Below are 17,316 nucleotides of genomic sequence, written 5' to 3'. Positions count from 1 at the left end.
CAGAGAGTCACAGGTCCCGCAGATCACACTCAGCTCCTACGAGCTGTCCCGGGGAGCGGGCAGGGCCCCAATTTGTAAACAGGGTGCAGTGGGCCCTGCCTCGGGCAGGGGGCGCTGCTGAGCAAGGACAGGCCTCCGGCTCCGGCTCCGGCTCCGCTTGGCTCCTGGACGCCAAGTCCTTTCTGCTGCAGGGCCTGCGGGCGGGGTCTGTGCTGCCCTGCCCTCTCCACGTGCAGGGCCCCAGGAAGGAGAGCCCAGCCACTTCCCGGACGGACGTGCAGGCAGCGATCACTCGTTCAGACACAGAGGCCACGTGGCCCAGATCCACCCACAGGGCCCCTGAAGCTTCCCGTCCCCACTGCAAACCCGTCTAAACGCCAGGAGTCGAGTTTGGGCATCTTCTCTTCCTACGGGAGCGCAGGAGAGTGGAGGGGCCGCGGGCAGAGCAGAGGCCAGCTCCCGCTTCAGCCCCTCTTTCCCGCACCCCTGCACCCCTGGGCCCTCCCTGCTCCCAGAGGCCCACGGTCAGGAGCGCCTACCTGCCTGCCTTCCTCTTCTTTCCTTTTCATTTCTCTTCTTTCTTTCTCTTCCGTCTTCATCACTAAGGTATAATTCACTTACTGTGCAGTTCACCCTCTTACGATTCAATGGCTTTTCACATACTTACAGAACTGTACATCATCACCACAGTCACCCTGGGAACATTTCCCTCACCCCAGAAGAAGCCCTTCGCCCCTGAGTGACCATCCTCCGCCTTTTCCCAGCACGCCCCTGACCTAGGCAGTCACTAAACTACTTTGTTTCTTTGGATTTGCCTGTTCTGCGTGTTTCATGTAAGTGGAGTCATAGTGTTTTGTGACTGGCTTCTTTCACTTAAAATGATGTTTTCAAAGCTCACTCGTGTTGTGGCCTGTGTCAGTACATCATTTCTTTTATTTGCCAAAAAATTCCATTTATTTTTATAACGTATCCACTCCTTAGTTGATGCAAATGAGGCTTGCTTACTCCCTTTGGCTATTATGAATAATATTGTTGTGGACATCTGTGTACAATGCATCCTTGTGTGTGGACGTGTTTTCAGTTCTCTTGGGTGTATATGGGTATATATCTAGGCATGGAATTGCTGGTGCATATAGTTATTCTGTATTTAACCATGTGAGGAGCTGACACTGTCTGTTTTCCAGAGTGGCCACACATCTTGCGTTCCACCAGCGGTGTAGGAGCGTTCCCGTTTCTTCACATCCTCACAAACATTTGTTATTATCTCCTTTTTCCACGATGGCCATCCTAGTGGGTGTGAAGTGTTATCTCACTGTGGTTTTGATTTTCATCTCCCGGACAGTGATGCTGAGCGTCTTTTCATGTGGTTGTTGGCCATTTGTATATCTTCTTTGGAGAAGTACCTATTCAAGTCCTTTGCACTTTTTTTATTGGGTTGTCTTTTTCTAAAGACTATTTTTTAACAACAGTTTTAAGTTCGCAGCAAAATTGAGAGGAAGGTACAGAGAGGTCCCGTATCTTCCCACTCTGACTCACGCACAGCCTCCCCGTTACTCATCGTCCTCCACTGGAAGGTACGTTTGTCACAATTGACGAACCTACATTTACACGACATCATCATCCCCCGAAGTCCACAGTTTACGTTGAGGTTCGCTCTTGGTGTGGTACGGTCGGTGGGTGTGGACAAATGTTTAGTGCCGTGTACCCGTCACTGTGGTATCATCTCCGTGCTCCACCTGTTCACCCCTCCCCCAAACCCTAGCAAACTACCGATCTTTTTACTGTCTCCATAGTTTTCCCTTTTCTAGAATGTTATGTAGTTGGAATTATATAGTATGTGGCCTTCTTAGATGGACTTTTTTCATTTAATATGCATGTAAGTTTCATGTGTATTTTTTCATGGCTTGATAGCTCATTTCTTTTTAGCACTGAGTAATATTCCACTGTCTGGATGTACCACAGTTTACATATCCACTCACCTACTAAAGGACGTCTCAGTTGCTTCCGCGTTTTGGCAATTATGAATGAAGCCCTTCTAAATACCTGTGTGCAGGAATTTGTGTGGACCTAAGTTTTCAACTCCTTTGGCTAAATAGTAAGGAGCACAACTGCTGGATCTTCTGGTAAGACTGGACCGTATGCAGCCCCGCCAGCAGTGAGTGAGAGTTCCTGTTGCTACACATCTCCACCAGTATTTGGTGTTGTCAGTGTTCCAGATTTGGCCGTGCTAATGGGTGTATAGTGCTATCCCACTATTGTTTAAATTTGCATTTTCCCTGATAACCTATGCTGTGGAGCGTCTTTTCATGTGCTTATTTGCCGTCTGCGTATCTTCTTTGGTGAGGTGTCTGTTAAGGCCTTTGGCCCAGTTTTTGACAAGGTTGGTTGTTTTCTTATCGCTGAGTGTTAAAAGCTCTTTGTATACTTTGAATAACAGTCTTTATCATATTTGCAAACATTTTCCCCAGGTCTGTGGCCTTTCTTCTCATTCTCTTGATATTATCTTTCACAGAGCAGAGGTTTTTATCTCCTTTTCTTACTGCATTAGCTAGAACAAATGCTGAAGACGGTGGTGAGAGGGACATCCTTGCCTTCTGCCTCATCTTAGTGGAAAAGCATCTAGTTTCTCACCATTGAGTATGATGTTACCTGCAGGTGGTGTTTTTTTTTAACATCTTTATTGGAGTATAATTGCTCTACAATGGTGTGTTAATTTCTGCTTTATAACAAAGTGAATCAGCTATGCATATACATATGTTCCCATATCTCTTCCCTCTTGCATCTCCCTCCCTCCCACCCTCCCTATCCCACCCCTCTAGGTGGTCACAGAGCACCGAGCTGATCTCCCTGTGCTATGCGGCTGCTTCCCACTAGCTATCTACCTTACGTTTGGTAGTGTCTATATGTCCATGCCTCTCTCTCGCTTTGTCCCAGCTTACCCTTCCCCCTGCCCGTGTCCTTAAGTCCATTCTCTAGTAGGTCTGCGTCTTTATTCCCATCCTGCCCCTGGGTTCTTCATAACCACCCGTAGGTTTTTTGTAGATATTCTATATCCCCCTCTGTTCCTAGATTACTGAAAGTCTTTATCATGAATGGGCGTTGGATTTGGTCAAATGCTTTTCATGCATCTGTTGACATGATCATGTGATTTCTCTTCTTTAGCCTCTTGATGTGATGCATTACATCAATTGGCTGTTGAATGTTGAGCCAGGCTTGCGTAGCTGAGATAAATCCCACTTGGTTGTGGTATACAATTCTTTTTATACGTTGTTGGATTTGATTTGCTAATAATTTGTTGAGGATTTTTGTATCTATGTTCACGAGCACTATTGGTCTGTAGTTTTCTTTTCTTGTAATGTCTTTGTCTGGTTCTGGTATTAGGGTGATGCTGGCCTCATAGAACGAGTTAGGAAGTATTCCCTCTGCTTCTATCCTCTGAAAGAGATTGTAGAGAATTGGTATAACTTCTTAAGTGCAGTAGAATTCACCAGTGAACCTGTCTGGCCTGGTGCTTTCTGTTTTGGAAGATTATTAATTATTGATTCAGTTTCTTTAATAGATACAGGCCTATTCAGATTGTCTATTTCTTCTTGTGTGAGTTTTGGCATATTGTGTCTTTCAAGGAATCGGTCCATTTTATCTAGGTAATCAAATTTATGGTCATAGATTTTTTTCATATTATCTCTTTATTATCCTTTTAACAACCACGGTATCTGTACTGATGTTCCCTTTCACATTTCTGATGTCAGTAATTTGTGTCCTCTTTTTGTCATAGATAGCCTGGCTGTCAATCAATTTTCTTGATCTTTTCAAAGAGCCAGCTTTTGTTTTGTTGATTTTTTTATCGATTACCTATTTTCAATTTCATTAATTTTTTCCCTTGAATTCTTCTTATTTCTTTTATTCCACTTACTTTGCATTTCCTCTGCTCTTCTTTACTAGTTTCCTGTGGTGGAAGCTTAGATTATTGCTTTTAGATTTTTCTTCTTTTCTAATACATGCATTCAGTGCTATCAATTTCCCTCTAGGCGGTGCTTTCACTGCATCCACAATTTTGGATAAGTTGTGCTTTAATTTTCATTTAGTTCAAACATTTTTAAATTTCTCTTGACATTCCTCTTTGGCCCATGTGTTATTTAGAAGTGTGTTGTGTAACCACTACGTAATTGGGGATTTTCCAGTTATCTTCACTAGTTACCATCTGTCACCTAGTTACCGTCTGTCGCCACACCAAGTCATTACGATATTATTGACTGTATACCCCATGCTGATTTCTAGTGTGGTCTGAGAGCAAATATCGTATGATTTCTATGCTTTTTAATTTCTTAAGGTGCGTCCTATGGCCCAGAATGTGGTCTGTCTTGGTGAGTGTTCCTTGTGAGCTTGAGAAGAATGTGTTTTCGGCTGTTGTTGGGTGAGGTGGTATTTCGATTATATCTAGCTGTTTGATGGTGGTGTTGAGTTGGGTTATGTCCTTTCTGATTTTCTGCCTGCGGGATCTGTCCATTTCTGGTAGAGGACTACTGAAGCCTCCAGCTGTGACGGTGGGCTTGTCCGTTTCTGCTTGTAGTTCTGCCAGCTGTTGCCTCGTGTAGTTCAATGCTGTGTTAGCTGTACGCACACTAAGGATTGTCTCGACATCTTGGAGAACTGATCCCTTTATCATTACGAAATGGCCTTCTTTACCCTGGATAATATCCTTGGTTTGAAGTCGGCTCTGTTTGAAATTAATATAGCAACTCTTGCTTTCTTTTGCTTAGTGTTAGCGTGACATGTCTCCCCCCATCCATCTACCTTTCATCTATATGCGTCTTTATATTTAAAGTGAGTCTCTTGTAGGCAGCTTATAGGTGGGTCTTGTTTTTTGATCCACTCTGACAATCTCTGTCTTTTCATTGGCGCATTTAGACGATTGATGTTCAGAGTGATTACTGATATGGTTGGATTAATATCTACAACACTTGTGACTGTTTTCTATTTGTTACCTTTGCTCTTTGTTCCGACTTTTGTCTTCCACTCTTTTCTGGCTTTTGGTTTTTTTTAGTTGAATTATGATTGACCTAGTTGCCATCTGTCACCACACCAAGTTATTACAGTATTATCGACTACGTACCCCATGCTGTGCATTTCATCCCTGTGACGCATTATTTTGCGCCTGAAGTTTGTACCTCCTCTGAGTGTCCCTCACCTGTTTCACTCACTGTCCCACCCCTCCTCCCTTCTGGCAACCACCTGTTTGTTCCCTACGAGGCTGTTTCTGATTTGTTATGTTTGTTCATTTGTTTGTTTTTTAGATTCCACATATAAGTAAAATCATACAGTATTTGTCTTTCTCTGACTTACTTCACTTAGCATAATACCCTCTAGGTCCATCCATGTTGTCACAAATGGCAAGATCTCATTCTTTTTTATGGCTGAGTAATATTCCATTACATATATATGTGTACACACACACACACACACACACATACATATACATATATATCCCACTTCTTCTTTATCCGTTCATCTATCAATGGACACTAAGTTTGCTTCCATATCTTGCCTATTGTAAATACTGCAGCTGTGAACATAGGGGTGTATATAGCTTTTCAAATTAGTGTTTTTGTTTTCTTTGGGAAAATATCCAGAAGTGGAATTGCTGGTGGTTCTATTTTTAATTTTTTGAGGAACCTCCATACTGTTCTCCATAGTAACGGCACCAATTTACACTCCCACCAACAGTGCACAAGGGTTCCCTTTTCTCCACACCCTCACCAACATTTTTTGTTTGTGTTTTTGACAATAGCCATTCCGATGCGTGTGAGGTGATACCTCATTGTGGTTTTAATTTGAGTTTCTTTGATGATGTGAAGTTGAACATCTTTTCATGTGTCTGTTGGCCATCTGTATGTCTTCTTTGGAAAAAAATCTATTCAGGTTCTCTGCCCATTTTTAATCTTTTTTGTTTGTTTGAGTTTTTTTAATGTTGAGTTGTATGAGATCTTTGTATATTTAGGATACTAACCCCTTGTTGGATATATAATTTGCAAATATCTTCTCCCATTTAGTAAGCTGCCTTTTCATTCTGTCGATAGTTTCTTTTGCTGTGCAAAAGCTTTTTAGTTTAAGTCCCATTTGTTTATTTTTGCTTTTGTTTTCTTGCCTGAGAAGACAGATCCAAAAAAAAAATTTCTAAGACTGATGTCAAAAAGTGTACCGCCTGTGTTTTCTTCTAGGAGTTTTATGGTTTCTGGTCTTTTTTTTTTTTTTTTTTTTTGGCTGTGTTGGGTCTTTGTTGCTGCACGTGGGCTTTCTCTAGTTGCAGCGAGCGGGGGCTACTCTTCGTTGCAGTGTGAGGGCTTCTCATTGCAGTGGCTTCTCTTGTTGTGGAGCATGGACTCTAGGAGCTCGGGCTTCAGTAGTTGTGGCATGCAGGCTCAGTAGTTGTGGCTCAGGAGCTCCAGAGTGCAGGCTCAGTAGTTGTGGCACACGGGCTTAGTTGCTCCCTGGCTTGTGGCATCTTCCCGGACCAGGGCTCGGACCCATGTCCCCTGCATCGGCAGGCGGATTCTTTTCTTTTTTTTTTTTTGCAGTACGCGGGCCTCTCACTGTTGTGGCCTCTCCCGTTGCAGAGCACAGGCTCCAGACGTGCAGGCTCAGCGGCCATGGTTCACGGGCCTAGCTGCTTCGCAGCATGTGGGATCTTCCCAGACTGGGGCACGAACCCGTGTCCCCTGCATCAGCAGGCGGACTCTCAACCACTGCGCCACCAGGGAAGCCCTGGCAGGCGGATTCTTAACCACTTTGCCACCAGGGAAGTCCCTCAGGTCTTATATTTAAGTCTTTTTTATATAATTTTTATTGGAGTATAGTTGATTTACAATGTTGTGTTAGTTTCAGGTGTACAGCAAAGTGAATCAGCTATACATATACATATATCCATTCTTTTCCCATATAGGTCATTACAGAGTATTGAGTAGAGTTCCCTGTACTATGCAGTAGGTCCTTATTAGTTATCTATTTTATATATAGTAGCATGTATATATCAATCCCAATCTCCCAGTTTATCTCTCCCCCCCATTTAAGTCTGTAGTTCATTTTGAGTTTATTATTTTATATGGTATGAGAAAGTAGTCCAGTTTGATTCTTTTGCATATATCTGTCCAGTTTTCCCAACACCATTTCTTGAAGAAGCTGTCTTTCTCCCCATAGTATATTCTTTCCTCCTCTGTTGTATATTAACTGACCATATGTAAGCAAATTTATTTATGGTGTCTCCATTCTGTTCCATTGACCTATGTGTCTGTTTTTGTGCCAGTGCCATACTATTTGATTACTATAGCTTTGTAGTATAATTTGAAATCAGGGAGTGTGATATCTCTAGCTTTGTTCTTCTTTCTCAAGATTGTTTTGGTTATTCACAGTCTTATGTGTTTCCATACAAATTTTAGAATTATGTGATCTAGTTCTGTGGAAAAATGCCATTGGTATTTTGATAGGGATTGCATTGAATCTGTAGATTCCCTTAGGTTGTATAGTCATTTTAACAATATTAATCCTTCCAATTCATAAGCACAGTATATCTTTCCATTTGTGTCGCCTTCAGTTTCTTTCATCAATGTCTTATAGTTTTATAATATATATATCATATATATATGTGTGTGTACATACATATGCATATATAATATGATTGAAAACATTGTTGGTATTATTATTTTGGACAAACTGTTATCTGTTAGATCAGTTAGGAATAAGAAAAATAAAAGTTTTATTTTACCTTTATTACTTTATTCCTTCTTTTATGCTCTTCCTTTCTTAATGAAGATCCAGATTTCTCATCTATATCATTTTCCTTCTCTCTAAAGAACTTCTTTTAACATACCTTGAAAAGCATGTCTACTGGCAAGAAATTTCCTCAATTTTTGTTTGTCTGAGAAAGCCTTTATTTCTCCTTCACTAAGGATTATCTTCACTGAGGATAATTTTGCAGGGTACAGAATTCTAGGTTGGTGGGTTTTTCTCTCAACATTTTAAATATTTCATTCCACTCTCTTCTTGCTTGCACTGTTTCTGAGGAATAGTCAGGTATAATTCTTATCTTTGCTCCTCTATAGGTAAGGTGTTTTTTCCCTCTGGCTTCTCTCAAGATTTTTTCTTTATCTTTGATTTTTCCATGATTTGAAAATGATATGCCTAGGGGATTTGAGCACCTCTCCTTCTTGGTATTCTCTGAGCTTCCTAGATCTGTGGTTTGTGGTCTAATATTAATTTGAGGAAATTCTCAGTTATTACTGTTTCAAATATTTCTTCTCTCCCTTTCTCTCTTTCTTCTCCTTCTGGAATTCTCACTACATGTATGTTTCTCCTTTTATAGTTGTCCAGCAGTCCTTGGATAATTTATTCTGTGTTTCTTTTTCTTTCAGTCTTTATTCTCTTTGCTTTTCAGTTTTGAAGGTTTCTGTTGAAATATCCTCAAGGTCAGAGATTCTTTCCTCAGCTGTGGCCAGTCTACTAATAAGCCCATCAGAGTCTTTCTTTACTTCTTTTACAGTGCTTTTTATATCTAGCGTTTCTTTTTGTTGTTTCATAGGGTTTCCATCTCTCTGATTACATTGCCCATCTGTTCTTGCATGCCGTCTACTTTATCATTAGATCTCTTAGCATATTACTCAGAGTTGTTTTAAATTCCCAGTCTGATAATTCCGGCCTCCCGTCATGTCTGCTTCTGATATTTGCTGTGTCTCTTCAAACTGTGTCTCCTACCTTTTATTCTGCCTTGTAATTTTTTCTTGGGTAAAAGGAACTGCTATAAATAGACCTCTAGTAATGTGGTGGCAAAATGTGGCCATAAATTTGCTTCTAAGTTCTGCTTTCACCATACCTTCACATATTGCTGATAAATAACACTTTTGTTATCTTTCTGTCCAAAGTTATTTATATTTCTTAATTTCCATATACATAGGAATTTTCTACCTTTTGGGGGTTATGATTTTCAGTGTAATTGCACTGTGGCCAGAGAACAAACTCTATACTTTTTGCAGTCATTTGAAATTTGTTGACACTTGCTATGTGGTCAGTATATGGTAAATTTTAGTGTTATATTTGTGTTATATATTAGGTCAATTATTATTTACATTGTTCAAATTTTCCATATTCTGACAGCTTATTTTTGTCTGCCTAGTGTATATTTTACTAGCAAAGATGTGTTGAAATGTCCCACCATGATTATGAATTGACCTATTTTCTTTTTTTTTGAATTTTATTGTATTTATTTTTATGCAGCAGGTTATTAGTTATCCATTTTATACATATTAGTGTATATATGTCAATCCCAATCTCCCAGTTCATCGCACGAATTGACCTATTTTCTTTTGTCAGTTTTTCACCTATATATGTTGAGCCTTTCTTATTAGGTATATAAAAATACAAAATTGTTATATCTTTCTTTATTATTATGAAGTAACCCTATTTATCTCTAACAATACTTACTACCTTATGGTCTAGTTTCCCTGAAAACAATATAACTATACTGGGTTTCCTTTGCTTAGCATTTGAATGGTATTATATATAGTATTTTAACGTTTTATTTATTGATTAATTTATAGTATATATTTTAACTGGAACATCATATCCATTTAATGAATTATTGATGTACTTCTGTTTCAGTCTATCTTCTTGTGCTGTTTGTTCCACTGCTTTATATTTCCTTTTTTTCTCCTTTCTTGCCATCTTTTATGTCAAATATTGTAATCATCCCATCTTATCCCCCCATCAGTTAGGACTATCTACACTATTTCTGTTCTTTCAGTGATTATCCTAGACAGTACGATATGTGCTTTTAATTATCAATGTTCACTAATAAGTTTATTAATGCCATTGTCCTTCTCTTGGAAAATACAGTGACCTTGAATCACATTAACATGATTTATACTCTCCCAACTTACAGGCTATTATTGTCATGGATTTTAATTCTCTGTTCTTAAGCACAGTTCCACAAAGCGCTATTTATGTGGTCAATGTTCATGTAGATTTATTCTCAAACCTTCTGCTTTAGTCTGCTTGGGTTGCTGTAACAGAAATGCTATAGACCAGGTGGTTTAAACAGCAACAACAAAAAAAAGATGTTTATTTCTCACAGTTCTGAAGCCTGGGAAGTCCAAGATCAAGGGGTCAGCAGATCTAGAGTATATGGTAAAGAACCACTCCCTGATTCATAGACGGCCATCTTCTCGCTGCGTTCTCACATGTCAGAAGAAGCAAGGGAGCTCCCTGCAGTCTCATTTTTAGGGTCACTAAACTCATTCATGAGGGCTCCACCCTCATGAGCTAATCACCTCCCAAAGGCTCCACTTCCAAATACCATCACACTGAGGAGTAGGTTTCAACGTATGAATTGAGGGGAGGGGGCACAAACATTCAGCCCATAACAACTTCTTTGTCCTTTTTTCCTTTTTTAAAAAAATGTTTATTTATTTATTTTCTTATTAGTCATCCATTTTATACCCATCAGTGTATACATGTCAATCCCAATCTCCCACTTCATCACACCACCACCACCACGCCCCGCCGCTTACCCCCTTGGTGTCCATACATTTGTTCTCTACATCTGTGTCTCAATTTCTGCCCTGAAAACTGGACCATCTGTACCATTTTCTAGGTTCCACATATATGCCTTAACATATGATATTTGTTTTTCTCTTTCTGACTTACTTCACTCTGTATGACAGTCTCTAGATGCATCCATGTCTCTACAAATGACCCAATTTCATTCCTTTTTATGGCTGAGTAATATTCCATTGTATATATGGACCACATCTTCTTTATCCATTCGTCTGTCGATGGGCATTTAGGTTGCTTCCATGACCTGGCTATTGTAAATAGTAGTGCAATGAACATTGGGGTGCATGTGTCTTTTTGAATTATGGTTTCCTCTGGGTATATGCCCAGTAATGGGATTGCTGGGTCATATGGTAGTTCTATTTTTAGTTTTTTAAGGAACCTCCATACTGTTCTCCATAGTGGCTGTATCAATTTACATTCCCACCAACAGTGCAAGAGGGTTCCCTTTTCTCCATGCCCTCTCCAGCATTTGTTGTTTGTAGATTTTCTGATGATGCCCATTCTGACTGGCGTGAGGTGATACCTCACTGTAGTTTTGATTTGCATTTCTCTAATGATTAGTGATGTTGAGCAGCTTTTCATGTGCCTCTTGGCCATCTGTATGTCTTCTTTGGAGAAATGTCTATTTAGGCCTTCTGCCCATTTTTGGATTGGGCTGTTTTTTGTTTTTTTTTTTTTTTTGCGGTACGTGGGCCTCTCACTGTTGTGGCCTCTCCCATTGCGGAGCACAGGCTCCAGATGCGCAGGCTCAGCAGCCATGGCTCACGGGCCTAGCTGCTCCGCGGCATGTGGGATCTTCCCGGACCGGGGCATGAACCCGCGTCCCCTGCATCGGCAGGCGGACTCTCAACCACTGCGCCACCAGGGAAGCCCTGCGCTGTTTGTTTTTTTAATATTGAGCTGTATGAGCTGTTTGTATATTTTGGAGATTAATCCTTTGGCCAATGATTCATTTGCAAATATTTTCTCCCATTCTGAGAGTTGTCTTTTCGTCTTGTTTATGGTTTCCTTTGCTGTGCAAAAGCTTTGAAGTTTCATTAGGTCCCATTTGTTTATTTTTGTTTTTATTTCCATTACTCTATGAGGTGGATCAAAAAATATCTTGCTGTGATTTATGTCAAAGAGTGTTCTTCCTATGTTTTCCTCTAAGAGTTTTATAGTGCCTGGTCTTACATTTAGGTGTCTAATCCATTTTGAGTTTATTTTTGTGTATAGTGTTAGGGAGTGTTCTAATTTCATTCTTTTACATGTAGCTGTCCAGTTTTCCCAGCATCACTTATCGAAGAGACTGTCTTTTCTCCATTGTATATCCTCGCCTCCTTTGTCATAGATTAGTTAACCATAGGTGCGTGGGTTTATCTCTGGGCTTTCTATCCTGTTCCATTGATCTATATTTCTGTTTTTGTGCCAGTACCATATTGTCTTGATTACTGTAGCTTTGTAGTATAGTCTGAAGTCAGGGAGTCTGATCCCTTCAGGTCCGTTTTTTTCCCTCAAGACTGCTTTGGCTATTCAGGGTCTTTTGTGTCTCCATACAAATTTTAAGATGATTTGTTCTAGTTTCGTAAAAAATGCCATTGGTAATTTCATAGGGATTGCATTGAATCTGTAGATTGCTTTGGTCATTTTCACAATATTGATTCTTCCAATCCAAGAACATGGTATATCTCTCCATCTGTTGGTATCATCTTTAATTTCTTTCATCAGTGTCTTACAGTTTTCTGCATACAGGTCTTTTGTTTCCCTAGGTAGGTTTATTCCTAGGTATTTTATTCTTTTTGTTGCAGTGGTAAATGAGAGTGTTTCCTTAATTTCTCTTTCAGATTTTTCATCATTAGTATATAGGAAAGCAAGAGATTTCTGTGCATTAATTTCATATCCTGCAACTTTACCAAATTCATTGATTAGCTCTAGTAGTTTTCTGGTAGCATCTTTAGGAATCTCTATGTATAGTATCATGTCATCTGCAAACAGTGACAGTTTTACTTCTTTTCTGATTTGTATTCCTTTTATTTCTTTTTCTTCTCTGATTGCCGTGGCTAGGACTTCCAAAACTATGTTGAATAATAGTGGTGAGAGTGGACATCCTTGTCTTGTTCCTGATCTTAGAGGAAATGCTTTCAGTTTTTCACCATTGAGAATGATGTTTGCTGTGGGTTTGTCGTATATGGCCTTTATTATGTTGAAGTAGGTTCCCTCTATGCCCACTTTCTGGAGAGTTTTTATCATAAATGGGTGTTGAATTTTGTCAAAAGCTTTTTATGCCTCTATTGAGATGATCGTATTGTTTTTATCCTTCAATTTGCTAATATGGTGTTTCACATTGATTGATTTGCATATATTGAAGAATCCTTGCATCTCTGGGATAAATCCCACTTGATCATGGTGTATGATCCTTTTAATGTATTGTTGGATTGTGTTTGCTAGTATTTTGTTGAGGATTTTTGCATCTATATTCACCAGTGATGTTGGTCTGTAATTTTCTTTTTATGTAGTGCCTTTGTCTGGTTTTGGTATCAGGGTGATGGTGGCCTCATAACAACTTCTTTGTTCTTTTTTCCTTTTTGCATCTCTGACTTTAAATTCCCTTTTACTGAATTTCTTTTAGTGTGGGTCAGCTATAAGACCACACCAGTCCCAGTCCCATTAGAATTTCTTTAATAGGGGTCTGCTATTTATTTATTTAGTTATTTATTTACTATTTGTATGGATTATCTCTATTTGGCCTTCAGCAGTAATGGATAGTCTATCTCAGTATAAAACTTTATGTTGGCAGTTTATGTATCTGTCAGCACATTGAATATATAATTCCACTGTTTTTCTGGCTCCCATTGTTGCTTATGAGAAGTCAGCAGTCAGTTTACCTGTAATGCCTTTAATGGTAATGTATCTGTTTTCTCCCTTTAAGATTGTCTCCTTGGGCTTCCCTGGTGGCGCAGTGGTTGAGAGTCCGCCTGCCGATGCAGGGGACACGGGTTCATGCCCCGGTTCGGGAAGATCCCACATGCCGCGGAGCGGCTGGGTCCGTGAGCCATGGCCGCTGAGCCTGCGCGTCCGGAGCCTGTGCTCCACAACGGGAGAGGCCACAACAGTGAGAGGCCCGCGTACCGCAAAAAAAAAAAAAAAAAAAAAAAGATTGTCTCCTTGTCATTGACTTTCTGCATTTCCAGTGTTTATTTTCTATAGCTTTGTTTTTGTTTTTTCCAGGTAGGGAATCACTGGGATTATTGAATATACAATCCTATGTCTTTCATCAGTTCTGGAAATTTCCCAACTATTGCATTTGTATCTCTTTGCCTTCTGTTGCTCCATGTCAGACATTTGGCCGTCTTACTGCTTCCCATAGTCCTGATCTTTTCTTCATTTTCCACCTTTTTGTCTCTGTTCTAAATTGTAGATCTTTCCTTCTGAGCTGTCTTCTAGTTCCAGTTAACTCACTCTTTCTTTAGTTCCATCAGACCTGCTCTTAAATGTCTAATTTAAACAGAAATTCTCTTAATTTCTGTTATTTGGTTTTAGTGCTAGAATTTCTACTTAGTTCTTTTAAATGGGTTTTAAAAAATAATTTCCAATCCTGATGAATTTTTTTTTTTTTTTTTTTTTTGTGGTACGCGGGCCTCTCACTGCTGTGGCCTCTCCCATTGCGGAGCACAGGCTCCAGACACGCAGGCCCAGCGGCCATGGCTCACGGGCCCAGCCGCTCTGCGGCATGTGGGATCCTCCCAGACCAGGGCACGAACCGATGTCCCCGGCATCGGCAGGCAGACTCTCAACCACTGCGCCACCAGGGAAGCCCCCCTGATGATTTTTTAATAAAATTTTGTATTGTGAAAATATACATAATATAAAATTGACCATCTTAACCATGTTTACGTGTAAATTCAGTGTCATAAAGGACATTCATGTTGTGTAGCCATCACCACCATACATCTCCAGAACTCTTTTCATCTTGCAAAACTGAAAGTCTATATCCATTAAACACTACTTTGCCCATTCCCCTTCCCCTTGGCAACCACCATTCTACTTTCTGTCTTTATAATTTTTGACTACTCCAGGTACCTCATATAAGTGAAATCACACAGCATGTGTCCCTTTGTGACTGGCTGTTTCACTTTGCATAACATCTTCAAGGTTCGTCCATGTTGTAGCCTGTGTCAGAATTCCCTTCCTTTTTTAATAATATTCCATTATGTACATATATCCTATTTTGCTTATTCATTCCTGCCTTGATGGAACTTTGGTTATTTCCGCCTTTCAGCTGTTGTGAATAATGCTGCTATGAACATGGGTATACAAATATCTTTTCAAGACCCTGCATTTAATTCTTTTTGGTATTGTTGTGGATTAAATTGTGTCCCCTCAAAATTTATATGCTGAAGTCCTAACCCCAAATGTGATTGTATTTGGAGATAGGATCTTTAGGGAGGTAATTGAGGTTAAATGAGGTCACAGGGGTGGGACCCTAATCCAATAAGAAGATGAAGAGACACCAGAAAGCTCTCTCCTTCCTCGTGTGCACACAGAGGAAAGGCCCTGTGAGGACAGAGCAAGAAGGCAGCCATCTGCACACCAGGAAGAGAGGCCTCACTAGAAAGCAACCCTAGTGGCTCCTTGAGGACTTCTAGCCTCCAGGACTGTGGGTAAATACATTTCTGCTGTTTAAGCCACTCAGTCTGTGGCATTTTGTTATGGCAGCTCTATCAGACTAGTACAGATACATACCCAGCAGTAGAATTACTGGATCATGTGGTAATTCTATTCGTAGTTTTTTTGAGAAACTGCCTGCCTACTGTTTTCCACGGTGGCTGCACCATTTTACATTCCCATCAACAGTGCACATGGGTTCCAGTTTTGCTACATCCTCACCAATGCTTGTAATTTTCTGGCTTTTTAAAAAAAATAGTAGCCATCCTGATGGGTGTAACATGGTGGCTCACTGTGGCTTTGATTTGCATTTCTAATGATCAGTGGCATTGAGTATATTTTCATTGGCTCGGTCATTTGTATGTCTTCTTTGGAAAAACGTTTATTCAAGCCCTTTTCCCATTTTTTTAATCAGGTTGTTTGGCTTTTTGTTGTTGTTGAATTGTAGGAGTTTACTATATATTCTGGCTATTAATCCCTTATTAAATATATGATTTGCAAATATTTTCTCCCATGTGTGGATGACCTTTTTACTCTGCTGAAGGTGTCTTTTGATGCACAAAAGGTTTTCATTTGGATGAACTCCAGTTTGTCTATATTTTCTTCCGTTGCCTGTGCCTTTGGTGTCATTGCCAAAGCCAGTGTTGTGAAGCTTTTGCCCTATGTTTTCCTGTGAGTTTTGAGTTTTTAGCTCTTATATTTAGGCCCTTGATCCATTTCAGTTAATTTTTGTAAATGGTGTTAGGTAAGGGTCTGACTTTATTCTTTCACATGTGGATATCCAGTTTTCCCAACACCATTTGTTGAAAAGACTGTCCTTTCTCCATTGAATGGTCTTAGCACCCTGGTTAAAAATCATCTGACCATACATGCAAGGGTTTCTTTCTGGGCTCTCTGTTCTATTCCATTGATCTATCTGTCTGTCTTTGTGCCAGTGCCACACTGTTTTGATTACTGTAGCTTTGGGATAAGATGTGAAATCAGAAAGTATAAGTCCTCCAATGTTGTTCTTCTTTTTCAAGATTATTTTGGGTATTCTCTTGATGAAATTTTAAAGCTTGCATTTTATTTCTTTGAACATAGTAAACTTAGTTATTTTATAGTCTGTGTCTGATCGTTCCAATATCTGATGTTTCTCTTATTTCTGCTTATTCCTGTCAGCAGTGTCTCACTTCCTTGTGTACCTGGTCATCTTTGACTGTGTCCTGGAATTTGTATTTGAACAAATGTTTACAGGAATAACTTGAGGCCGAAGATGATACATCTTGCTCCAGGGAGGGTTTTTCTTTACTCCTGCCTGGAACCTAGGGGTTCCACCTTAATCTAAGTTCCAGGCTCAAAGTGCCTGGATGGCCCAGGTGAAGGGAAGGTGGAGTGTACATCTGCATAAGGACCACTTACTTTGGGTTCACCCTGATTATGAGGCAGGCCTTAGAGGTCCCAGCTTAATGTGGGGGTTATCAGGTTCCTCACCTTGAGCTAGCCCCGAGTTTTGGCATTTATCTCTTTCCCTCCATGAGGCTACAAAAATTATAGGTCTGTCGTACAGCTGTTGCTTTACATCTGCAGATGCACTCACTCGGGGGAAAGGAGCTTTGAGTACTGGGCTCACCTCCGGTCTCTTCTTGTCCAAGATTTGGAATTGAAATATGCTCCCTTGTTCACTCTTTGGTGCCTTTGAGAGGCCTATTGGGCTTCCCTGGTAGCGCAGTGGTTAAGAATCCACCTGCCAATGTAGGGGGCACGGGTTTGAGCCCTGGTCCGGGAAGATCCCACATGCCGCGGAGCAACTAAGCCCTTGCGCCACAACTACTGAGCCTGCGCTCTAGAGCCCGTGAGCCACAACTACTGAAGCCCATGTGTCACAACTACTGAAGCCCGCATGCCTAGAGCTCGTGCTCCGCAACAAGAGAAGCAACTGCAATGAGAAGCCCGTGCACCGCAACAAAGAGTAGCCCCTGCTCGCCGCAACTAGAGAAAACCCGCACGCAGCAGCGAAGACCCAGTGCAGCCAAAAATTAGATAAATAACCTTATAAAAAAAGAAGAAGAAAGGTGTATTTATCCGCCT

General features: G+C 40.4%; 1 protein-coding gene across 2 annotated transcripts in view; it reads left to right on the top strand.

The window, feature by feature from the left end:
- SNED1 (sushi, nidogen and EGF like domains 1) overlaps positions 1-17,316 on the top strand; it is an 89,301-nt gene that overhangs the window by 15,429 nt on the left and 56,556 nt on the right. The window lies entirely within an intron of this gene.

Source organism: Delphinus delphis, chromosome 7 (genome assembly GCF_949987515.2).
Source record: "Delphinus delphis chromosome 7, mDelDel1.2, whole genome shotgun sequence".
Classification (NCBI taxonomy): Eukaryota; Metazoa; Chordata; class Mammalia; order Artiodactyla; family Delphinidae; genus Delphinus; species Delphinus delphis.
This window is presented reverse-complemented; position numbering and strand designations above follow the sequence as displayed.